A 27,699-nucleotide genomic window follows, 5' to 3' on the forward strand; every position below is an offset into this window, starting at 1 on the left:
ATCCTCTTGCATTGATGCATACCTGTATTCGTCATGGCAATCAAGGCACTGTTGGTCCAGATTGTCCCACTCCTCAATGGCAATTCGGTGTAGAACCCTCAGAGTGGTTGGTGGGTCATGTTGTTCTTAAACAGCCCTTTCCAATCTCTAACAGGCTTGTTCAATAGAGTTCATGTCTGGAGAACATGCTGGCCACTGTAATAGAGTGATGTCATTACCCTCACAAGATGCACATGATGGAGGCACGAATTGTCATCCATGAAGACGAATGCTTCACCAATATGCTGCCCATATGGTTGCACTATCAGTCGGAGGATGGCATTCATGTATCGTGCAGCCATTACAGTGCCTTCGTGACCACCAGCAGCATACGTTGGCCCCACATAATGCCACCCCAAAACAGCAGGGAACCTCCACCTCACTGCACTCGCTGGACAGTGTGTCTAAGGCGTTCAGCCTGACTGGGTTGCCTCCAAACACATCTCCGACGATTGTCTGGTTGAAGGCATATGTGATACTCATTGGTGAAGAGAACGTGATGCCAATCCTGAGTGGTCCATTCGGCATGTTGTTTGGCCCATCTGTGCCAGGCTGCATGGTGTCGTGGTTGCAAAGATGGACCTCACCACAGACGTCGGGATTGAAGTTGCATATCATGCAGCCTATTGCACATAGTTTGAGTCATAGCACGATGTCCTGTGGCTGCATGAAAAGCATTATTCAACATGGTGGCGTTATTGTCACAGTTCTCCCGACCCATAATCCATAGGTAGCAGTCATCCACTGCAGTAGTAGCCCTTGGGTAGCCTGAGTGAGGCCTGTCATCGATATTTCCTGTCTCTCCGTATCTCCTCCATGTCCAAACAAGATCGCTTTGGTTCACTCTGAGATGCCTGGACACTCCTCTTGTTGAGAACCCTTCCTGGGAAAGTAACAATGTGGATGCAATGAAACCGTGGTACTGACTATCTAGGCATAGTTGAACTACAGACAACACGAGTGGTGTACCTCCTTCCTGGTGGAATGGCTGGAACTGATCAGCTGTTGGACCCCCTCAATCTAATAGGCAGGCGCTGCTAGTGTGTGGCTGGTTACATTTTTGGGTGGGTTTAGCGACATCTCTGAACAGTCAAAGGGACTGTGTCTGTGATACAGTACCCATAGTCAATGTCTATCTTCAGGAGTTCTGGAGGAGGGATGCAAAACTTTCTTTTATGTGTGTATATTTTATAAAGTGTGGAGCACAGAGTCATTTAACAGGAGACAGTATTCCTGCTACCTTTTGAGCTCTTGCTCCTTTTCTAGCAAAAGCATACATATACACAAACACTGGCACCCAAACATGCACTCCTGTGGCCATGGGGAGACTGATTTTTGATACTCAGTTATTGAAAGCAGTTACCTGAGCTGATGGAGGTGGGGAAATGGTAGGGAAGAATGCAAAAAGGTGGTGGTGGGATAAAGGGAGGTGTTTGGGCACTTGACTCTACAGCCCCACAACAACACAAAGGAGTACAGAGGACAGAGCAAAAAGAGAGGTAAAAAGCGGGAAATGGGGGAGGGATGGGGCAAAAGAGAGGAAGAAGGAGAGAGAAGGGACTGTATAGGAAAGAGACAGATAGAGAGAGAGAGAGAGAGAGAGAGAGTATTTGATTTTTTGGGGGGGAGTAGGCAGTGCATGACCTGGATGGGGAAGGAGTGGTGTGGATGGAAGAGGGAAGGGAAAAGGTACAGTGAGGCAGTGGGAATGGGTTAGTGGAGGTTTAGGTCAGGGGCACTGCAAGGACATAGGATATGTTGGAGAGATAATTCCCATCTGTGTAGTTCAGAGAAATTTGTCCTGGAAGGGAATATCCAAATGGCTTGCATAGTGAAGCAGCTGTTGAAGACATATATTGTGGTGTATAGCATGCTTGGTAATCAGCTGGTTAATTTAATTTAAATTTTTTTATTCTTTATTTTACACGTCTAGTTCTGTGGGACCAAATTCAGGAGCAAATCTCCATGGTTGTGGACTGTGTCAGTACATGAAATTGCAACATAAAATAATAACATAAAATAAAATGTTTATGAATCCAAAAAATGGCAAGCCATAAGTTTTTGTAAATGCAATCAACAATATAACACAGGACTCAGCTTAATTTTTCAAGGAACTCCTCGACAGGAGCGACCTACAAGGAAAACTTTCAGTTTCCATTTGAAAGTGCATGGATTACTGCTAATATTTTTGAATTCTTGTGGTAGCTTATTGAAAATGAATGCAGCTCTCTGCACAAGAGTCAAGGAAGTGCAACCCAAATGCAGATTAGATTTCTGCCTAGTATGAACTGAGTGAAAGCCGCTATTTCTTGGGAATAAGCTGATATTGTTGACAAGAAATGACAGTAAAGAATATACATATTAAGAGTATAATGTTAGAATGCACAGACTAATGAACAGGGGTTGACAAGAGGTTTGTGAACTGACACAATTTATTGCCCAAACAGCTAGTTTCTGAGCCAAAAGTATCCTTTGAGAATGGGAAGTGTAACCCAAAAATACACTCCTGGAAATTGAAATAAGAACACCGTGAATTCATTGTCCCAGGAAGGGGAAACTTTATTGACACATTCCTGGGGTCAGATACATCACATGATCACACTGACAGAACCACGGGCACATAGACACAGGCAACAGAGCATGCACAATGTCGGCACTAGTACAGTGTATATCCACCTTTCGCAGCAATGCAGGCTGCTATTCTCCCATGGAGATGATCGTAGAGATGATGGATGTAGTCCTGTGGAATGGCTTGCCATGCCATTTCCACCTGGCGCCTCAGTTGGACCAGCGTTCGTGCTGGACGTGCAGACCGCGTGAGACGACGCTTCATCCAGTCCCAAACATGCTCAATGGGGGACAGATCCGGAGATCTTGCTGGCCAGGGTAGTTGACTTACACCTTCTAGAGCACGTTGGGTGGCACGGGATACATGCAGACGTGCATTATCCTGTTGGAACAGCAAGTTCCCTTGCCGGTCTAGGAATGGTAGAATGATGGGTTCGATGACGGTTTGGATGTACCGTGCACTATTCAGTGTCCCCTCGACGATCACCAGTGGTGTACGGCCAGTGTAGGAGATCGCTCCCCACACCATGATGCCGGGTGTTGGCCCTGTGTGCATCGGTCGTATGCAGTCCTGATTGTGGCGCTCACCTGCACGGCGCCAAACACACATACGACCATCGTTGGCACCAAGGCAGAAGCGACTCTCATCGCTGAAGACGACACATCTCCATTCGTCCCTCCATTCACACCTGTCGCGACACCACTGGAGGCGGGCTGCACGATGTTGGGGCGTGAGCGGAAGACGGCCTAATGGTGTGCGGGACCGTAGCCCAGCTTCATGGAGACGGTTGCGAATGGTCCTCGCCGATACCCCAGGAGCAACAGTGTCCCTAATTTGCTGGGAAGTGGCGGTGCAGTCCCCTACGGCACTGCGTAGGATCCTACGGTCTTGGCGTGCATCCGTGCGTTGCTGCGGTCCGGTCGCAGGTTGACGGGCACGTGCACCTTCCGCCGACCACTGGTGACAACATTGATGTACTGTGGAGACCTCACGCCCCACGTGTTGAGCAATTCGGCGGTACGTCCACCCGGCCTCCCGCATGCCCACTATACGCCCTCTCTCAAAGTCCATCAACTGCACATACGGTTCACGTCCACGCTGTCGCGGCATGCTACCAGTGTTAAAGACTGCGATGGAGCTCCGTATGCCACGGCAAACTGGCTGACACTGACGGCGGCGGTGCACAAATGCTGCGCAGCTAGCGCCATTCGACGGCCAACACCACGGTTCCTGGTGTGTCCGCTGTGCCGTGCGTGTGATCATTGCTTGTACAGCACTCTCGCAGTGTCCGGAGCAAGTATGGTGGGTCTGACGCACCGGTGTCAATGTGTTCTTTTTTCCATTTCCAGGAGTGTATATCAGACATCATAAGCAAATGAAAATAAGCAAAGTATACTACTTCTCATGTTGAACTACCAATTACTTCAGATACTGTTCTAACAGAAAAAATGGCAGCATCAAGTCTTTGAACAAGAGCCTGAACATGGGCTTTCCAGAACAATTTACTATCTATCTGAACACCTAGAAATTTGAATTGTTCAGTTTCACTTATCATTTTCCCATTCTGTGAAATTAAAATGCCCAGTTTTGTTGAATTGTGTGTCAGAAACTATAAAAACTGTGTCTTACTGTGATTTAGCATTAGTTTGTTTTCTACAAGTCATGAACTCATGTCATAAACTGCACTGTTTGAAACAGAGCCAGTGTTGCACACAACATCCTTTACTACCAAGCTAGTGTCATCAGCAACAGAAATGTTTTAGAATTACTTGTAATACTAGAGGGCATATGATTTTATAAATAAGGGACAGGAGTGTCCCCAGCACTGATCCCTGGGGCAACCCCCCCCCCCCCCTCCTAACCTCCCCCCACCCCCAACCACCATTTGACCGTGTCCCACTCAGACCCCATGTCATCATAGTCATTCTCAACACTGTGAATAATGACCTTTTGCTGTCTGTAATTAAAGAAAAAGGTGAACCTACTGTGAGCTACTCCCCGTATTCCCTAATGATCCAACTTCTGGAGCAATATTTTGTGATCAACACAATCAAACGCCTTAGTTAAATAAAAAAAGATGCCTAACATTTGAAACCTTTTGTTTAATTCATCCAGTAACTCACAGAGAAAAGAGAATATAGCATTTTCGGTCATTAAACCACTTCTAAAACCAAACTGTACATTTGATAGCAAATTGTGTGAAATAAAATGTTCAATTATCTGTGCATACACAGCCATTTCAATAACTTTAGCAAACGCAGATGGCATACAAATAGGTGTCAAACTGTCTACATGATCCCTTCCTCCCTTTTTATAAAGTGGCTTTCCTACTGAGTACTTAATTTGTCCAGAAAAAACCGACCAGTCTTAAAGGAAAAATTACAAACATGGCTAAGTGCAGGGCTAACATGAGCAGCACAGTACTTTAATATTCTACTAGACACTCCATCATATCCACAAGAGTCCTTAGTTTTCAGTGATTTCAGTGATTGTCAGTACCACAAAGAAGTATTTCAGACGTCAGCCTCAGAAACACATTTTCAAAGAGAGTTATATGGTTCCCTGTACAAACTAAGTTTTTATTTAATTCACCAACAATGCCCAGAAAGTGACTGTTAAATGCTGTGTATATATATATATATATAAACAAAGATGATGTAACTTACCAAATGAAAGTGTTGGTATGTTGATAGAGACACTAACAAACACACACACACAAGTCAAGCTTTTGCAGCCCATGGTTGCTTCATCAGGAAAGAGGGAAGGAGAGACGAAAGGATGTGGGTTTTAAGGGAGAGGGTAAGGAGTCATTCCACTCCCGGGAGCGGAAAGACTTACCTTAGGGGGAAAAAGGGACAGGTATACACTCCCACACACACACATATCCATCCGCACATATACAGACACAAGCAGCCATATGTAAAGGCAAAGGGTTTGGGCAGAGAGGCAGAAGTACATAGGCAAAGGTGTTGTTGAATGACAGGTGAAGTATGAGAGGTGGCAACTTCAAATTAGCGGAGGTTGAGGCCTGGTGGGTAACGGGAAGAGCGGATATATTGAAGGACAAGTTCCCATCTCCGGAGTTATGATAGGTTGGTGTTAGTGGGAAGTATCCAGATAACCTGGACGATGTAACACTGTGCCAAGATGTGCTGGCCATACACCAAGGCATGTTTAGCCACAGGGTGATCCTCATTACCAACAAACACTGTCTGCCTGTGTCTGTTCATGCTTCGCCAGCTTCATCCTGACTCACAACTTCTTCACTTTCGAAGGCCAGACATACCAACAATTGAAGGGAACAGCCATGGGTACCAGGATGGCCCCCTCATACACCAACCTATTTATGGGTCACTTAGAGGAAGCCTTCTTGGTTACCCAGGCCTGCCAACCCAAAGTTTGGTACAAATTTATTGATGACATCTTCATGATCTGGACTTACAGTGAAGAAGAACTCCAGAATTTCCTCTCCAACCTCAACTCCTTTGGTTCCATCAGATTCACCTTGTCCTACTCCAAATCCCATGCCACTTTCCTTGATGTTGACCTCCATCTGTCCAATGGCCAGCTTCACACATCCATCCACATCAAACACACCAACAAGCAACACTACCTCCATTATGACAGCTGCCACCCATTCCATATCAAACGATCCCTTCCCTACAGGCTAGGTATCCATGGCAAACGAATCTGCTCCAGTCCTGAATCCCTGAACCATTACACCAACGACCTGAAAACAGCTTTCGCATCCCGCAACTACCCTCCTGACCTGGTACAGAAGCAAATATCCAGAGCCACTTCCTCATCCCCTCAATCCTAGAATCTCCCACAGAAGAACAGCAAAAGTGCCCCACTTGTGACAGGATACTTTCCGGGACTGGATCACACTCTGAATGTGACTCTCCAGCAGGGGTACGACTTCCTCAAATCCTGTCCTGAAATGAGATCCATCCTTCATGAAATCCTCCCCACTCCACCAAGAGTGTCTTTCCGCTGTCCACCTAACCTTCATAACCTTTTGGTTCATCCCTATGAAATCCCCAAACTACCTTCCCTACCCTCTGGCTCCTACCCTTGTAACCACTCCCGATGTAAAACCTGTCCCATGCACCCTCCTACCACCACCTACTCCAGTCCTGTAACCCGGAAGGTGTACACGATCAAAGGCAGAGCCACGTGTGAAAGCACCCACGTGATTTACCAACTGACCTGCCTACACTGTGAAGCTTTCTATGTGGGAATGATCAGGAACAAACTGTCCATTCACATGAAGGGACACAGGCAGATGGTGTTTGTTGGTAATGAGGATCACCCAGTGGCTAAACATGCCTTGGTGCACAGCCAGCACATCTTGGCACAGTTTACACTGTCCGGGTTATCTGGATACTTCCCACTAACACCAACCTATCAGAACTCCGGAGAGGGGAACTGGCCCTTCAATATATCCGCTCTTCCCGTTACCCACCAGGCCTCAACTTCCGCAATTTCGAGTTGCCACCGCTCATACCTCACTTGTCATTCAACAACATCTTTGCCTCTGTACTTCCGCCTCAACTGACATATCTGTCCAAACTCTTTGCCTTTACATATGTCTGCTTGTGTCTGTATATGTGCGGGTGGATATGTGTGTGTGTGTGTGTGTGTGTGTGAGTGTATACCTGTCCCTTTATCCCTCTAAGGTAAGTCTTTCCACTCCCGGGATTGGAATGACTCCTTATCCTCTCCCTTAAAACCCACATCCTTTCGTCTTTCCCTCTCCTTCCCTCTTTCCAGATGAAGCAACTGTGGGTTGCAAAAGCTTGAATTTTGTGTGTGTGTTTGTGTTTGTTAGCGTCTCTATCAACAAACCAATGCTTTCTTTTGGTAAGTTACACCATCTTAGCTTTTCTATTTGTGTACCACATATTGCTTGCATTCCTAATAACATTTTTAAGCCCCATACAATACTTTTTGTAATGGGCTACTGTAGCTTGATTGTGACTACTTCTAACATTTTGATATAATTCCCACTTCACTCTACATGATATCCTTATCCCACTAGTCAGCCACCCAGCCTGCCTTTTATTGCTAGTACCCTGTTTAGAACATTCTAATGGTAAGCAACTTTCAAAGAGCATTAGAAATGTGTCAAGGAAAGAAATACAGTTGTCATCTAAGTTATTGGCACTATGAACATCCTGCCACTCTTGTTCCTTGACGAGGTTTAAAAAACTCTCTATTGCCATTGGATTAGTTTTTAAACATAGTTTGTAATTATATATAACATTTGTTTGAGTTGAAAAACCTGTTAGTGTTAAAATTTGTGCACCATGGTCTGAAAGGCCATTCACCCATTTACTTTCGGAATGCGCATCTAGCAATGAAGAATGATTAAAAATATTGTCTATGACCGTGCTACTGTTCTCCTGCATCCTGGTTGGGGAAAACACTGCCTGCATCAAATCAAATTAATTTAGGAGCTCTTTCAACACCCTGTTTCTTATACAACCACACACGAAATACAAATTTGTGGTTTCCAACAATTTAGCAGTGGTCATTCCTGTGAGTAGATGGTTGGTTACTTATCCTGTTCATGTAGAATACTGAGAGTAATAGCACCATTGCTGATATGTGACACAGCTGGTTTCACACATGGTCCCAACTTTTATTGGGTAGGTAATAGCTGTGACTGGACTGTGGTAGGAGGTGGTGGGTGGATGGGTGTATGGGGCAGGCCTTGCACCTGACCCAACCACAGGGGAATGATGCATGGGTTGCAGGAGTGATAACATGAATGGAATAGGGATGGTCAAGGATATTTAGCAGGTTGGGTGGGCAGTGGAGCACCACTTTGCATGACACGAGCTGAATTTTGGGTAGGACATCCCGCATCTTAAGTCATGACCAGAGTTAGTCAAAGCCCTGGTGGAAGTTGTGGTGGAGGTTTTCAAGGCTAGAGTGATAATGGGCAATCAGAGGAAAGCAGCTCCTCAAGATCTTTTGTCAATCCCAAAACCTGACACTTGAATCCACCTCTCTCCTCATACCAGCAATCCCCCACACTTTACCTTTTACCTACTCTACAAACTCCACAAACCCAATGTCATAGGTCTTCCTACTGGTCATTTCATTGTGGGTGATGAACGTCTGCATTTGCGGACCAACACCTCTAAACTAGTGTACATAACCCCCCACCCTAAATTCAAAACACTGCTCACTTCTTTCACTGCCTCTCCACAGTTCCATTATCACCAGACTTCTTGTTGGTCACTATGGATATGACATCCTTGTACACCAACATCCCCCATGTCCATGGCCAGCTGCCAAACATGCTGATTGCCACAACACAGATGACTTCAACAGCTGCTTCACTACATAGGCCATTTGGATACTTCCTTCTAGAACAACTTTGTCTGAACTACGCAGATGTAAATTGTCTTTCCAGCATATACTGTGTTCTTGCAGTACTTCAAGCCTAAATCTCCACTATGGTATTCTCACTACATTTCTCAACAGACTTGTGGTACCAAATCTACCACCCCTTTCCTGATTCTCCTAGCTAACCAAATCCTGACCCACAGTTATTCCACATTCGAACACTTAATCTATAAACAAATCTGTCGTAATTCCATGGTTTCTCACATGGCACTATCTTATGCCAACTCATTTATGGGCCTCATGGAGAACACCTAAAACATCTTGTCTAATTCAGGTTCACTGATGATATTTCCATGATCTGAATTAACAGTAAGGACAACCTTTGCTCTTTTCTCGATATCCTCAACACCTGCTCCCAAATATGCTTCACCTGATCATTCTCAACCCATTGAGCCACCATCCCAGATGTCAATCTCCAACTCTCAGATGGCTCCGTAAATACATCTGTCCATATCAAGCATACCAACCATCAATAGTACCTCCACTTTGACAACTATAACCCATTCCATGACAAAAAGTTTCTTCCTTACAGCTCTACTTCATGTGAATGCTGTATCTGCAGTGGAAAGCAGGCACTGTTGAAGTATACCAATAATATTACCAGAGCATTTACTGACAGACTATATTCTATCCAATTCATCCATAAACAAATCTACCATGCCATCTGCTTCTCTGACACCAGTGAGCCTGTTAACCAGCCACTGACCAGCACTTCTCTGACCACCTATTATCACCCTGAGCTTGAAATGCTGAAGCACATCCTCCACCAGGTTTTTGACTACCTCTTGTCATAACCTAAATGGGGGATATCCTACCCAAAATCCTACTCATGTCACCCAAAATAAAGCCCCACCACCCAACCAACCTACAGAATATCCTTATCTATCCCTATTTCAGTTGTACTCTCAATCCTGCATACCATGCATCATTCTTCTGAGGGCATCCCAGGTGCAAAGCCTGTCCCACACATCCACCCACCACCTCCTACCACAGTCCAGTCACAGCCATTACCTACCCAATAACAGGTAGGGCAATGTGTGAAATCTGTTGCGTTATATATCAGCAATGCTCCTATTACTGTCAGTATTCTATGTTGATATGACAAGTAACCAGTCATCTACTCACATGAATGACCACTGCCAAATTGTTGGAAACCACAAATGCAACCATCCAATTGCCAAACATGCTGCTCACCACAACACAAATTTCTTCAACAGCTGCTTCACTACACGAGCTGTTTGGACATTCTGTTCCAGGACAAGTTTCTCTGAGCTACACAGATGGGATGTCCAGCATATCCTGTGTTCTTGCAATGCACTTGAGTTGAACATCTGCTAATCCATTCCCACTGCCTCACCTTATCTTTTCCTTCCCTCTTCTGTCTATCTCTCTCTCTCTCTCTCTCTCTCTCTCTCTCTCTCTCTCTCTCTCTCTCTCTATTTCTCCCTCCCTCCTCACCCCTTTATTACCCATTCCCTTCTCTCTTTCATGTTTTATCATGTTGTGTACACTCTCTAGCACAGTTTTTATAGATTTATGATGTAACTTATGATATGATGACAACATATTATTCATGGTTTTATCTCCTGATGATAACAATCTTACACTTCACCTAAAATGATGCTGTGAACCCTTTTATGAACCAGATGATGGTCAGGTGACTGAAATGGGTTGCATAAATAAAATATTTTACCAGTTGGTGAAGGCAGTAATACGGCATTATTCAAAATGTAAGAGCTATGGGGCACCACTTCCTGAAAACATATATCTATTAAATGAGTTGCAAATTCAAGCAAATAGTAATTGTGAACAACTGTGTCAGTGAGACTATCAGTGGAAACTGAAATTTGCTTTACAAATTATGATAGCATTGTGCTATGTCATCTGTTGACTGGTGTGCTGTTAATCAAGGATATGAGCCTGCTGTGTTGCACATGTGATGTCTGCTACAGCTACAGTAGGGGTGTACATTTCGCTATCTGCCTGCTGAGCTACAAATTTTGCAGTTTTCAACATTTTTTAAAATGATTACAGTATGTCTTAGCAGCTATAATTTTCACATTGTGTTCCTTCTGATGTATTCTTCCTGCTTAAAAAATTCCAGGTTTTGACATGTCAAAGTGGATCATTACCTTGTGAGACTGATACATAGGAATAATGAAGAAGTAACTATTCTACTAGATGTAGATATTAGGAACAACCCATTCACTAAATTTACATAAGCATTTTAATTTGATGTGATGAAATTTAAGTAGATTTTCTTCTATGCACGTTCTCTTTTGAGGAATGATGTACAGCTCTTACCCACTTTACTGCAAGATATTTGGCAGGAAAATTGTTTAAATGTGGTCCATTAATAATCAAAAACCATTGTTTTTGTTTGCATTCAATTCAAGATCTTAGTGTGAGTATTATTTATTACCCTAAACCCCTTTCACACTCTGTGAAAGACACTGGTACTGTTTGTGTCCTTTGCATAAGTTCCTGTAAATTTTAACCAACAAACTCTTCCTTTTTCACTTGCTTGAAGTGGAAAATTCCTTAATGGTTTTTAGAACAATAGAGTTGTCATTTTTCAAAGGCCTTAATTTCACAGTTTTAGATAAGAACTCAGTTTTGTCACCACCAAATAACATTAACTTGCTTTCTTCCTGTGGCCACCACATTTTATTTAAAACTTCAGACTCTTTCAAGAATAAATTAGCACTAACAGTGAAAAATATTGCAGTTATATTCTCTGCTGATCCGTGAAGAAGTTTCTGCTTGAAATCTGTGAATGATTCAATCAATCTATCTGAAGTTTTTTGTAGTTGAATATTCAACTTGAGCAGCTTGAAGATGTACACCAGGCATGTCTTTCATTGCAGCTAATGCACCAATACACAATTTTATTTCCAAAACAGGATTTAAACCATCAGATTTTCTAGACTGCAGGTACAAGGAAAGTGATTTCATAGTTTCCAGAATATGTCTAAATGGTATTAACACCATGTCAAAATTCTGTGATTTCATTTTCTGGATGAATCCTTTGCAGTGGCACTGAGGGATTATTTTCTTGGTTTGTGAAATAGATAAGGGAACTGTTGTCACAGTTTTGCATGAGGCTGCTACCAAGTGAATATCAAATATTCTCCTTATTTTTATTTAAATTCAAGTCTTAATGCCATGGTGATTTCTGCAAATTCACTTTTTTTCTGGGGCTGCCAGAAAAGTGTGAATATAGGGAGACTATGAAAGACTTGAAATGTAGTGGAACAGATGCTGTATCTGTTATATCATGAACTGGAAGCTCTAGTTTATGATTCAATTAATTACAATATTAGGGTTAAATTTATCATGAATGTATGTAGATGCTCCTTTATAAATTGCTTGTAGATTTGCAACCCTATCTGAGGCAAAACCTGTGTCAACTGACTAGGAAAAATTTCTTCAGAAATGTCATTACTAATGAAATAGGATATAATACGGTCAGCAACCACTTCACCTGTTAATGAATTTAACTGTAAAAGTAGTTAGATGGTGGGGAATTGCAGACACAATGAATGTAAATAATTAAACATGATTTGTTTGCTTGGTTAGTGCTTTTGTCTACTAAAATGCTGAAAATACAATAGGAATCAATTATGTGTTTTGACAGGTGAGATGACATGTGCTTGCTAATGCAATGTATTAGATTTGCACATGTATGATCTGAATCAGCATGCTCCCTACATCAAGCCCATTCAACACTTGAAATACACATAATTTTTTAAAAAGTCTGTGGCCCAATTGTCTTATGCCCTGAAAACATGTTTGCCACACATTTGGATGATTTTGCACTTATCTACATGCTAGGACACCCAGTTCACTAGATCTTGCTGATGATTTCACTTAACAAAGTCTAATTATACCCAACATTGGTGTAGCTGATAATGGCTTAACGCCAAAATAACAATAGTAAAATAAAATGAAGAAGGTTGTACGGTCAAATGGTGGAATATCAATCAGTCATTATTACATATTTGTGGCTGAAAAGTATGCAAGAAACTGAACTGAGTATTGAAAGCTGCAGTCATCACTGCTAACACCGAACTACTGGAATTGTGACCCTGAATGTCAACTCTGCCAATGAACCTGAGAATTGTTTATTGTTTTGCTTACTTGATATTAGTGATATGATACTTCTGCTTATCCACAGTTGGCAATTGCAGCATGTACAGTCTGCATCATAAGTTTTCCTTCTCTTCTTGTATTTTCAAAGAGCAGAAATAGTACTTACAATAAAAAGAAAAAATACTTCCCTGGTAGAGAAGGAATTCTTCTTCCACCCCATCCTCCCCCCCCCCCTCCCCCATTAATTTGTAGACTGAAGACTGTATAAAATATGAAGCTAGAAAAGGTAGACACAATCCTGATAAAATACTAAACACAGATGTGGGTTGAATAATAGAAAATCCACAGGAATTGGCAAATTTTGTAAATGACTATTTCTCTTGTATCACAGAGAAGTTGCAAGTTGAAACAAAACCTTCCTAAAACACATGTAACACCCACAGTGACTTATACAGTAAGCACAATGAAATCATTTACCATGACAGAGCATGAAGTCAGGATGAAAAGTCAGAAAAAAAGGCAACAGGTCCCAGTTTCTGTTGTGAATGTGTGCATAGGCAGCACGCAAGCCCCATTAACAAATATAATAGTGTGTCCTTCAGTTTGGTTATTTTTTCCCGAGTACCTAAAGCACACATGAGTTGCGCATCCTCAGTAAACAAATGTAATTCAGAAAGTATTCAAAGTACAGACTGGTTTCACAAATGTCTACACACACACAAAAATAATTGAATCAGTTATGAAAAAAAGACTAATGAGTTAGATGAATAAATGCATCCTTTTTAATGAAGCACTGTTTGACTTCCAAAGTGGGAGAAGTACAATATTGATCATTATAGATTTCAAGAAATTGGTACTTGAAACTCTCAATAAGGATGACTGTATTATAGACATATTCTTATACTTGCCATTATGTGCTGGTACTGGTATGGTGACATATGGTTGAAACACAAGCGTCTGTGTGTATTACACTTGCAGACAGTCAACATAGTCTGGACAAGGTGAGTTGGGTTTTTCTCATACAGTTGTTTTATCAAAACAACAATGATAGTGCTGCTGTCTTTAGGAGTATTGATGCATTAAAGGAATGTGGAGAGATCCTCTTTTCACACCAGTGTTGAAGAACATGATTGAGAAGTTGAATTTAACTGACAATATGTGAATTGCTCCGTAGATTGCAGATAGCCAATTTTTCCAAAAATTGTTGAAGAAATTACTGTTGTCATGGCTGGGCACAATGTGCAACCTTCAAGCAGTGCATGAGCTGCTTCATAACAGTTTGAACATTCCAGGGGCCACCATTTGAAAAGTGCTGTGAACAATTGTGAAATGGTATCTCTAGTGTGGTTCCAGGCTGTTGTGGATGCAGATGATCATATTGATCAACATTTATGGAAATTAAAATGTGTTTCTTTAAATGATTTATTCATTATTTCCCTTCCATACGTCCTTACTAATGTTTACATGAAGTTTTCTTGTCCTAAGATCACTCATTTTTTCTGGGCCCCTTTCAAGTATTGAAAGTTTAATTATAACCACCCTGTATATCAGTGACTTTTCAGACAGTACAAGACATGGAGAAAATGTTCTCTTTGCTGACAACAGCAACATCATAGTCACTGATAAAACACCAGAACTTCTAATAGAGAAGGAAATTCTCAAGGATGTTTATGATTGAGTGGTATGTAATAAGCTGACATTGAACATAAAGGAAACAAACAGCATGCACTTCAGCATAAAGAGCGGAAACAATTCTGTCACATTAAGCATAAGTGATAAATCTGTAGATTGTGTAACAAGCACAAAGTTTTATGGCTGAATATTGATTGTCAGTTAATGTGGAAAGAATACCCAATGACAGTAGCAAAAGAATGTCATCAGCATGTTATGCTCTTAGGATTTAAGCATCAATTTGTAACAGCCAATGGCTTGTGGTGATACACTATTTTTACATACACTCACAGCTTAGCAATGGGATTCTTCTCTGTGGATCAAAGGCACAAAACCTAGAAGCAGTTTTTAAACTGCAGAAAAGGGCTTTAAGAATAAGAATTGGAAGTATCAGTAGGGCTAATTGTAAAAAACTATTTAAAGAGTGAGTACATCTACCAATCTGTTGTGTGAACCAGGGAAAGCATTATGAAGTATTTCATAAATAGTTCTACACATAATCATTGAACAAGTGTCAGTTTAGACTTACATTTACTGAGGAAAAACAAACAGGGAAATGAAAACAGTATTTTATACCAGGGGATAAGACTGTATGATAAACTGACCAAGGAGATGAAAAAGATTACGAAAATACATCTACTTTAAAAGACAGCTAAACATTCTCTGTAAGTAATGCATACTGGACAGATAAAGATTACTTAGAGGACTGAGAGTAGTAGTTAGTAATGAAAGGAGAGAACTACAACACCCTGTCACATTACATGAAAATCATGTCCTAAGGTCTAACATGTATAACAGTTATGTCTTCTCATTCTCTTGAGCTCAACATTTCACTCATCACAGAGGTATACTGACTCAGTACTTCAGGCAGATTGAGGGTGGATGGGGGAGGACATGGAGCTGTGCATGGGACATATAGTTGCATGTTTGCGAACTTAGAGTCAGTTTTTCAAACAGACTGTGGGGACTGCAAGGGGCAGAGCAACAGGTTTGTGGGCTAGGAGTCACTGGTGGGAACCCTTTGCGTGTGCATTGATGCAGTGGAAGCAATGTTTTGCAACATAAGTTATTGGATAAATAAAAGAACTTTGTACAACATGAACTAACTGAATGAGGCAACATAGTTCTTAAGAAACTGGCATTATCCATCCACCCTGATTTAAGTTTTCTGTGGTTTCCCTAAATTATTTCACACAAATACTGCATGAGTCCTTCAGCAAGGCCATGGCTGACCACCTGTCCTATCCTCATAAAATGATACTTATATATTCTGTATGTATGTATATTTTAAGCTATTTATTTTCATTGTATTCTGATGACAAATCATATATTGTTGTGATAAGATCCTTGGCTGAATAAATCAAAATGAATCAAATCAAGTCAAGCTTATTATAACACAGGCCATAACTAAAAGTACTGTTACACAGGATATATGATCAACTGCACTGATGTAATAAAGTGTGTAGATCAAATTTTGTATGTATTCAATTTAATCAACAGATATCTACTGCATGAAGGCTTCTGCTCCTTTGAAATGACAATAATATGCTTGCACTAAATTTGATTGTCATCCATATTTTCATCTTATTAATGCCAAGCAATCATTACCTGTTACGGAAAAATCTCTCATACTGGTTTTATCTGTAATGATGACTGCATTGTGTTTTATTACCTTGGAGAGTAAATGTGCCAACTGTTGTAATTAAAGTGCTGCTCCATGATCCATCCAAGTTACAGAATTGGTCTTCATGTACACAGGAGGAAAGGTGTAGTATCAGTGTGACCATTAATCCAGCCAGAATGGCACAAAACCACACTTTTGTCGACAATGGTGTGAGAAGAGCTGTGTGTAGACGCTGTCCACTTGGATGAAGGAACAAGAAACGTGGCCTGTAATCAATAAATTACAGAAATGAAGGTTTACACAGGAGCATTGTTTTTTTTTTAATTTTCTGGGTGGTTTCTGCTCCACACCAAAAATTTCAGTATAATTTAAAAACCGGTACATAATAGGTTTGGTATTCTTTTTGATGTGTGTCACTTTTTCACATCACTCTGCAAAGTGGATACAAAACCATACTTGCTATTTCAGTCCTCGTTTACTATGTTTCAAGGTATTTTAGTATTTTGCTGAAGAATGATCTTGTTCCTCCTGGATATTTACTAGTTTTGCACATAAAACTTCCTGCAGCTCAAAGAAAATGTCTTTCCCTTTCAGAAACGTGCCTTTTTTCTCTAGTAAGAAATTAACCCAGTCCAGATTCCTTGTCAGTGTTAGTGAAGCAAGAGTAGCCTGTGAGGGGCTGATGCTCCAGAATAGTACTCTCATACTCTAAAATGTGTTATACATCTAGTCACACAACTTGCAGCTGTGCAATGATAACCATGTATCACAACCAGTGAAGAACATATGTCAGTTCAATCACTGCCTATAGTCAAAATGTGATATGAGCTGTTATCTTGTAACACTTATTGTACATCTATTTCATCCAAATCAAACTATCATGAGTTCAAAATGTCCACAAAAAATGGAATCACATGCTTTATCAAGGAAATTCTGTTGCAGTCTCACATTCTTTGTGGTAGCACTGAAGAGTCTTTAGCTACCTAGAGGGACTGTTGAACAAAATATGTGATAAATGAGTATTCAGTTATTTACCAGTTTAGCTGCTACACATAACAGCAAGGCTAGGATGACTTCATTTAAAAGCTGAAATACTCCGCCAGCATATATAAGAAGGAACACCAGGAAATCTTTCACTAGAAAGAATGTTTCTAAAAAGGTTAGATTTAAATTGAAATTAAGTTATTTTTAATGAATATTGTCTATTAAATGGCATAGAATGTGTATTTATGTAGCAATGAACCATAACAGAGGTAGCAGTTCCAATTGATAAAATGTTAAGTAAACTGGATAAGCACACAGCAGTAGTAGAGAAATTCCTATGTGTACCTGAAACCTTGTTAGCTTTCAGAATAATCCATTTTTGAATTACACTAAAACACACACACACACACACACACACACACACACACACACATATATGAGAATGGATTCTCTCGCCTATGACCCTACACAGTGCCAGCTGGCCGATCAGTGGCAGTACTGTATTTCAGAAGGTGCACTAAGCTGTGGTGGGGATCAATCAGGTGGGGCGAGTATAAGGTGAGAGAGGCAGGAGGCGGGGAGAGGGATTGGGGATGGGTGGCTGGTTAGCAGCTGAGGGGCAGGTAGCCAGTTTGCTGGCTAGGAATATGAAAGGGAGTGGTAACAGGTACACAGGCTATGCATGTGATGCACAGTTGTCAGATCTGGTAGGGAGCAGCACATGCTGAAGATGATGTGGGGACCTGAATTGGGACAGGATAGAGGAATGAACTCCAATAACTGTGCATCACATGCCTAGTCCATGTACCTGCTACCCCTCCCTCCCGCATTCCTAGCTGGCAAACCAGCTTCCTCCATGCTCTGAGTCTCCCTTCCCCCCCACTCTCTCCCCACCTCCACCCCCCCCACCCCCCCCCACCCAGCTGACACAACCCCCACCACCACTTACTTCATCTGCCAGAGTACAGCACTGCCACTGTTCATCCAGCCTTCTTTTTGGGTGTGTCTATTGATTTGACAACTCAGTGTTTCTGCTTTTCAGTAATTGGTTTCCTTCAATCCAAAAGTATTTGCATTCTGCCAGAACTTCCATACAACATATAATACAACTGAATTACAAAGCTTTAATAATCATTTCGGACTTTGCTGATGATACCTTGGTAGGTTAATAAATAGGCACATTGAGCATGTTGCTTAAATATGGGATGATACCTTTACTGTAAGAGACAAGTTTTCCGTGCAATGAATGTGTTACCAAGCTAAATTGTGACTCATCTTTTTGAAGACTTCTGGACTAAAAATGTCATTCAGTATCTGTTAGCACTGCTCCTCACCTACAATTATAGCCAAACTTATATACACACATGCACATTTAAGGGACACTTGCTTAAAAAGGTAAATGTAGCACTTACAGAAGAAGCTTTAACTTATTTTTTAAGTATCTATAGGTGCATACTGATCTGTGCTGGGCTCTTACACAGGTATTAAGGTGATGCTGCACTCCTTCAGATCAGTGCCACACAATGCCACAAGAACCTGGTCAGCATTGTAGTGGTAAATATTGGACAGACACACATTTCTGACCATCAGCCTGGTTGTATTCAAGCCACAGTCTCTCACACTCATTGGCATGACCTGTAAACAGTGATGTTAGAGGGTAGTATATTTCCTACCACTAAAATCAGGTGTGCCCTGCATTTCCCACCATGCCTACTTAGAGTGCAGTTACTGTCATTGCAGCTATTGTACAATTTCTTGTCTAGACCAGCAGCCACTAGCAAGACTCCCAGTCCACTGTGCCTGACAACTTTGTTTGCCACGTTCCTTGCTGAAAAACAAGGTTGTCGTGCCTTATATCTACCCCATTGCTACATCCAGCAACCATTAGACAGTTACGTTCTGCTATGTATGACACAGCCTAGATTATGGCTTTTGCCTACAGCCATAACTATCAATGATTTATTGTTAACTGAATATTGCCTTTGGACTTCTCTTTGATCCATTTCTATGCTAATGACTATAGATAAGCTTGCAAGTTGCATCAAGACTGAGTATCTATGCCTGTTGCACTCATTTACAATGACTAAACTCCTCACACAGTTTAGCTATCTGCAATGATAGTGCCACAATTGCTGTTGTGTGCATATCTGTATTAGGTGAACATGGTTCTGTGATTTCAGTCTTCAAAAACAGCAGTTATCTTTATTGTAATTCAATCCATTCAACTGAAATGACTGTAAAGTCAACTCCCAGCAGACAAGTAGTCAATATGAGGTTGAAGGGGGAAAAACATTCAAAACCATGTATACAGTTAAGGTAGGGGACAGGGCATTTCACTGTGGATGATAAGTCATAGATGGATATTGTAAACAAAGTTAATCTTAAAACAGATCATGTTCAGAGTTGTCTAACTGGACATTACTGACATGATATCTAAATAAACATTGCAGGAGAATGGACTGAATGAAGACTGAAGATGTTCTTAGCAACTCCGTTTGTGTAGTTAGTTCACTTTGTAAACCAAAGAAGCCTCCAGTGATCAATCATGTTGAGGCAGCACACAGGGACTGTAGTTGCTGATACTGTACTTGTGATTTGCACTGTCCTGAGATCTCATATTGTCCTCCACTGACCTGAGAGCAGGCCCATATAAAGGCCATCTAAAGCTTGATTGCATTAGGGGAAAAAAAAAAAAAAAAAAAAAAAAAAAAAAAAAAAAAAAAAAAAACCATTCAGGGTTCACAGGGTTCATCCACACTAAGGAGCCATCAGTAGCACTACAAATAGTCAGCCAGAGGAATCAAAAAGAAGCTGCTTGTAAGGAAGATAGCCATCACAGTAACAGTTCAGTGGACTCTAGTTGTGAAGAGATAAGAAAAGAAATAGTTGTTGGACGTACAGATTGAGCATATAGAAAAACCAAAACAAGCTTTGGTGAAACTGGGAGCAAAGGTGTCAACATTGAGAGTGCAACAGGAATAAATGCAGAGGAAAGAGTGGGGAATAGGGTGCACTCAAGGATTCTATGAGGGGAAGGAACTGTCTAATGGCATGATAGAAGGAGAAATGGAAGTCAGTGTGAAAGATATTGGGGATCTAGTGCCAGAGTCAGGGTTTAAAAGAGCTTTGGAAGAGTTCTGGTAACAATGTTTCTCCTATATATATATAACTCTCGAAAAGTTATTGATCAATTTACTTCAAATTTTTACACAATACTTTAATAAATATTCAGACATACACTGACTAATTTTTTTAATGTACAGGTTTTCTGTTAAACCTGATGGCGAGAAAGAAAACGCTGTGCTGTGCTCTGCTATGCTGTGAAAATGTGTGGTTTTGGTTCCTTCCTCATAGTCAGTATTCAGAGAAAACAGGTAAATTGTACATATGGCTTATTGTCTTATATTTATAATACTACTACTACAGAATCTGAATTTGCAGTAACAATAAAAAAGGCTCAACATCAGAGAGAGAGAGGGGGAAGAGGTGATGGACAGAGAGGGGGGAGGAACTGAGCATTGAGAGGGGGAAGGAGGAGATAGACAGAGAGAGGTGGCGAAGGAAATGGAGAGAGCATTGGGAGGAGCTGATGGACAGAGAGAGGAGTGAGAAGGAGTTGATGATATATATCCAGTTCCTGCACATACACTCCTGGAAATGGAAAAAAGAACACATTGACACCGATGTGTCAGACCCACCATACTTGCTCCGGACACTGCGAGAGTGCTGTACAAGCAATGATCACACGCACGGCACAGCGGACACACCAGGAACCGCGGTGTTGGCCGTCGAATGGCGCTAGCTGTGCAGCATTTGTGCACCGCCGCCGTCAGTGTCAGCCAGTTTGCCGTGGCATACAGAGCTCCATCGCAGTCTTTAACACTGGTAGCATGCCGCGACAGCGTGGACGTGAACCATATGTGCAGTTGACGGACTTTGAGCGAGGGCGTATAGTGGGCATGCGGGAGGCCGGGTGGACGTACCGCCGAATTGCTCAACACGTGGGGCGTGAGGTCTCCACAGTACATCGATGTTGTCGCCAGTGGTCGGCGGAAGGTGCACGTGCCCGTCGACCTGGGACCGGACCGCAGCGACGCATGGATGCACGCCAAGACCGTAGGATCCTACGCAGTGCTGTAGGGGACCGCACCGCCACTTCCCAGCAAATTAGGGACACTGTTGCTCCTGGGGTATCGGCGAGGACCATTCGCAACTGTCTCCATGAAGCTGGGCTATGGTCCCGCACACCGTTAGGCCGTCTTCCGCTCACGCCCCAAAATTGTGCAGCCCGCCTCCAGTGGTGTCGCGACAGGCGTGAATGGAGGGACGAATGGAGACGTGTCATCTTCAGCGATGAGAGTCGCTTCTGCCTTGGTGCCAATGATGGTCGTATGCGTGTTTGGCGCCGTGCAGGTGAGCGCCACAATCAGGACTGCATATGACCGAGGCACACAGGGCCAACACCCGGCATCATGGTGTGGGGAGCGATCTCCTACACTGGCCGTACACCACTGGTGATCGTCGAGGGGACTCTGAATAGTGCACGGTACATCCAAACCGTCATCGAACCCATCGTTCTACCATTCCTAGACCGGCAAGGGAACTTGCTGTTCCAACAGGACAATGCACATCCGCATGTATCCCGTGCCACCCATCGTGCTCTAGAAGGTGTAAGTCAACTACCCTGGCCAGCAAGATCTCCGGATCTGTCCCCCATTGAGCATGTTTGGGACTGGATGAAGCGTCGTCTCACGCGGTCTGCACGTCCAGCACGAACGCTGGTCCAACTGAGGTGCCAGGTGGAAATGGCATGGCAAGCCGTTCCACAGGACTACATCCAGCATCTCTACGATCGTCTCCATGGGAGAATAGCAGCCTGCATTGCTGCGAAAGGTGGATATACACTGTACTAGTGCCGACATTGTGAATGCTCTGTTGCCTGTGTCTATGTGCCTGTGGTTCTGTCAGTGTGATCATGTGATGTATCTGACCCCAGGAATGTGTCAATAAAGTTTCCCCTTCCTGGGACAATGAATTCACGGTGTTCTTATTTCAATTTCCAGGAGTGTATTTAAAAATTCTACATCTACATCTACATCCATACTCCGCAAGCCACCTGACGGTGTGTGGCGGAGGGTACCTTTAGTACCTCTATCGGTTCTCCCTTCTATTCCAGTCTCGTATTGCTCGTGGAAAGAAGGATTGTCGGTATGCCTCTGTATGGGCTATAATCTCTCTGATTTTATCCTCATGGTCTCTTCGCGAGATATACGTAGGAGGGAGCAATATACTGCTTGACTCCTCGGTGAAGGTATGTTCTCGATACTTCAACAAAAGCCTGTACCGAGCTACTGAGCGTCTCTCTTGAAGAGTCTTCCACTGGAGTTTATCTATCATCTCCGTAACGCTTTCGAGATTACTAAATGATCCTGTAGCGAAGCGCGCTGCTCTCCGTTGGATCTTCTCTATCTCTTCTATCAACCCTATCTGCCACGGATCCCACACTGCTGAGCAGTATTCAAACAGTGGGCGAACAAGCGTACTGTAACCTACTTCCTTTGTTTTCGGATTGCATTTCCTTAGGATTCTTCCAATGAATCTCAGTCTGGCATCTGCTTTACCGACGATCAACTTTATATGACCATTCCATTTTAAAAATGGTTCAAATGGCTCTGAGCACTATGGGACTTAACTTCTGAGGTCATCAGTCCCCTAGAACTTAGAACTACGTAAACCTAACTAACCTAAGGACATCACAAATATCCATGCCCGAGGCAAGATTCGAACCTGCGACTGTAGCGGTCGTGCGGTTCCAGACTGTGGCGCCTAGAACCGCTCGGCCACCCCGGCCGGCGGGGGGGAGGTACCCTCGTTTGACCTATGCGTTATGATTCCGCTTGTGCTGTTTTTTCATATTTTCTTTTGGTTTATTGTGGAAGAATTTTTGGGTTTTATTTTTCGATTATGTCGTCGTTTTGTGCAGGTGTGTTTTTAATCGTTGTCTTCGTTTCAGCTGTAGGTCAAACGAAATATTCGATTCCAATTTTGTGGTTCTTGCACTTTTTCTTCGTTTTTTTCCAGAGAGCTTAGTTTTTATCATTTTTCGATTGTTTGGTTTTTTATGGGGCGGGCCTGTTAGTGCTATCTTTTTTTTGATCAAGCGAATTGTTGGACTCCCATTTTATGTTTTTTGCATTTTTTCGTTCGATTTATTCTACAGCAGTTCGTGTACGTTATCTTTCAATTTTTTGGTTGTGTTGGAATGAACTTAGCTTTATTAATCTTTTTCAATTTTTCCCCAGCACAAACCCACTAATTCCCGCGGTTATCTCGTTAATTTCCATTTACTAGCTGATTCAAATACTTCGCATGTTTTTATATTTGTTTTTTATTTTTGCCACCTTGAAGAATGTAATCGGTCTGTCATTAAATCTTGTTGTCTTAGCAACTCCTGTAGACTACTCTCTTTACTCGAAATATGACATCATTGGTCAAAGTAGGCAGATGGTATATGGGCTTGCTCTACTCCACCTGAATTGAACGGGACAGAGCCCTACCATTATACTATTATCAAACATCGGCCTCAATTTGAGGAAGAAATTCCAGAGAATGTAGATTCAGAGAACAGCACTGCATGTAAATGAATCATGGACCATGGGAAAGCAGGAAAAGAGGAGAAGTGGTGTTTGAGATGTGATAGTACAGAAAGATGTTGAATATTAGATAGACTGATATAATAAGAAATAAGGAAGTTCTCTGCAAACTCAGAGGGCAAAGGAAGAGATGGAAAATGATATGTGCGAGAACGTTAACAAGAAGAAGGGACAGGATGGTAGGACATGTTTTAAGATATTAGGAAATAATTTCCCTAGTACAAGAGGGAGCCGTAGCGGCTAAAAACTGTTGCGGAAGGCAGAGACTGGAATACATTTAACAAATACAGTAAATGAGGACGTTGGGTACAAGTGCAACTCTGTGGTGAATTGGTTGGCACAGCAGAGGAAGTCGTAGCAGGCTGCATCACACTAGGCAGAGGACTGATGGAAAAAGCTGAAAGTCTGTAAACAAGCATAATATTGGAGCCTAGGTAGGCTTGCAGTGCCTTTTGTGAATACGATAGTCATAACTCTTCTGATACTCTACTGTCATTATCGTTTATCATTATCTCACGTTAAACTCAATTGAAGACATGAGCTTTTAAAGCGGTCTAACCCTCAAATGTAAAAGCTAGAGGTGGCAAAAAATAACGTAACTGATAGAAATAACCGGTTACTGAGAAGTAACGGTTACTTCGATAACCGTTCCTCTGATTCTGGCAGTTATTTCAATAACTGTTTAGTGTCAACAATGCCTCGCGCCATCTGTTGACCGAAGATCGTATTGCGCATTTGGAAGGCGTTCTATAAACCATGGGAATAACTGTGAGACTGCGCGCCATCTGTTGATAAGAACTGTGTACTATTTCGTGGGCCTTCGTTACTTTTAGCATAAACAATTAAATAAAGTTAATGTCCAAGCCGTGGCTGATAGGAGCTGCAGTACAGGCATTAACAAGTACGGTCGTTCCCTTAAGCCACCGCCTTACGTGTTAATTTAGCTTGGACGGGTAGTAGAAGGAAAGTTAGTTAGGAATTCGAGCGACTATGGAAATAACTGTCAGAGACCGGTATTCTCCTCTGGCAGTTATCGTTATTGGCTCGTAGTTCTAGTTCTCTGGTAGTTATCGGGCTACCACCACAGATAACCTGGAAGCTGGTAACGGAATAACTGTGTGTCTAGACGTTCCTGACTCGGTGACTCCAGTTAAAGGTCGTAGTTCCAGGTGATATTTCCAGAGAGGATAGTAACTGGAGCGAACAAATACTTTCGTACTGCTACAGAAATAGCCGCTGGCCATTGCGAATGACAAATAACCTGTCAGAAAGTATAACATAATACAGTGGAATATAATAATTATTATCCTCATCATTTGTCAGGAGATTGTCAAAATATGTGAATATATCACAGTAACTGCTAATATTTACAGAATTGGTACACTGACAGAATAAAACACAGTTACGTACTTTTAATAAATCTATCGTACACAGAATACCCGATCTTGACTGTTGCAACCAAGTGCTGTCAAAACTGAAATATAGCAGAATTTTTACCTAAGCTGGGCTATCAGTCTCTGTTACGATATTCATCTACAGAGTAGAAGGAGGGGTCAATGGAAGCGTCTGATTCCACCCGTCTGCTTCGACGTAAAGGTGTTGTGGTGTGTGAATGTCATTATGGCACGGTGTTTATGAGTTGGTTTGTGTGTGTGTGTGTGGGGGGGGGGGGCTGTCGATCTAGGTTGCAGTGCCGGAAATTGCTGGTGGTAATTAATTTTTTTTTTCTAGCTGTGATGTTTTGTGTATTTATGATGTATTGAATGTGATTTAATTTATGTAGGGATGATTGATTTGTGGACTTTTGGGATTGTGGTTTTATTTTTCGCAGTTGTAGGTGTTGGTTTTTTGGCATCAGTAGCTGTGGTGGACCTATATAAGTCACCGGAAATGACCGATTCCCATTTTCATAGTTGTGTTTGTTGATGTTTTAGTATCGCCATCTGAGGTTGACCTATATAGGTCAAGGGAAATGTCTGATTCCAATTTTCGTACTTTTAGTTGTGGGTATTGGTGTTTTGGTATGGTCACCTATAGTTGACCTATATTGTTCAAGGGAAGTGTCCGATTCCTCTAGATTTTTGTTGGTGTAGCAGAATGCTGTAATTTTTTTTCTTTTTGTTCTTCATTTTGTGTTTTGGAATCATGGTGTGTTTTTTTTACTAGCTTGTCCTCACCCTAAAACCCCCAATTTCCCGCAGTTGTCCCATTGGTTTGATTGTATTTTTGGTGGGAAATGTTATTGTATTATTTATATGTATCTTCGTGTTTGTTGCCATGTGTATGTAGTGACGTCATAGACACTCTTAAAATAGCCATTTCCGGCATATTGATGACAGGTGGAATCAGACACTTCTGTATCAAATAGTCTTTCAAACACACTGTAAACCGTGCCCTATCTGAAACCGAGTTTTTAATGGTTGCTGACTTGCTGGCAGTTTATTGAAAATGCATGTTCCTGAATATTGGACCCCTTTTGGACCAAGGTAAGTAATTTTAGGTCTTTATGTAGATTGCTGTTTCCATTTCTAGTACTGATATTATGTATTAAGCTATTGGTTGGAAATACTTGTAACAAATTTCATAAAGGAATAAATATATTAGGAAGCAGTGGTTAGAATACAAAGTTCCTTGAACAGGTTCCTACATGATGTTCTTGAATTGATACCACAAACGATTTTTATTACACGCTTTTACATGCGAAAAACTTTTGCTACGTTTGATAAGTTCCCACAGAATATGCTCCCTTATGAAATAACAGAATGAAAAAATGTGGTATGCCCTTCCCAACTGAATTTATTATCGAGTTGTAGTCCCAGAAATGTAACACTGTCAACCTTTTCGATCTGCATGTCTTCATATGTTATAAACATGCTGTCGCTGGAGAAACCGAGCAGTTTGCAAATCTGACATAAAACTTGGATTAGCGTACTCACACTTTCCCCAATAGGACTAGCTTTTACAGCACAGGAGTAAACGAATCTGTCACATTACGTATATTTTTTGTTGTATTATAAGGCTGTACACTTTATTCTATTATGTGAGCAGCACAAGAAATTAAGCTTCGAATTTAACCTACAGTACTCAGTTTACATATTACTTCATACTTAAAAATGCACGTTGTTAACATTTTACTTAAACAGTGCTTTGGCGAAGTTCCGCGTACTTTCTGTCGCAGCTGCGAAGATAATATTTCTAATAGCGACCGATAACCTACAAACATATAATATGAAACACTAATAATCGTTCTAACATCAACTAAAATGTACCCGGAGTTAATAAGATAAGGTTATGACACGATTCATACGACATTCCTGCTATTTCACACTACTCGCAGTTATACTGATAACTAAACTGATAGATTCCAACTATGTCGTTATTTAACTGTCGGAGTTATCGGTATTCGCTAGCGAAAAATAACTTGGCAGTTATTAATAACGGTTAACGATAACGGTTATCAAAGAATAACTGGAACTGTGATAACGGTTACTCCAGAATAACCGTTTGGCCCACCTCTAGTAAAAGCTTAGCGATAAGTGTTGCCATCTGTTGCTGGATTCGGGAACAGTCAAAATTGACATTGGTCTCACCCCTAAGTGATATTTAGGGGTGAGACAAATGTTGATTTTGTTAGTTCCCTGTCCGCAGCT

At 41.8% G+C, this 27,699-nt stretch overlaps 1 long non-coding RNA gene across 1 annotated transcript in view; it reads right to left on the bottom strand.

Annotated features, from left to right (window-relative positions):
• LOC126183402 (uncharacterized) overlaps positions 1-16,545 on the bottom strand; it is a 35,078-nt gene extending 18,533 nt beyond the window's left edge. Inside the window, exon 1 of the long non-coding RNA XR_007536747.1 lies at positions 16,461-16,545. This is a non-coding gene — a long non-coding RNA (uncharacterized LOC126183402). The remainder of the gene's footprint in view (positions 1-16,460) is intronic.
• Between the last annotated feature and the right edge of the window lie 11,154 nt (positions 16,546-27,699).

The sequence above is a fragment of the Schistocerca cancellata genome, chromosome 4, assembly GCF_023864275.1.
Source record: "Schistocerca cancellata isolate TAMUIC-IGC-003103 chromosome 4, iqSchCanc2.1, whole genome shotgun sequence".
Classification (NCBI taxonomy): domain Eukaryota; kingdom Metazoa; phylum Arthropoda; class Insecta; order Orthoptera; family Acrididae; genus Schistocerca; species Schistocerca cancellata.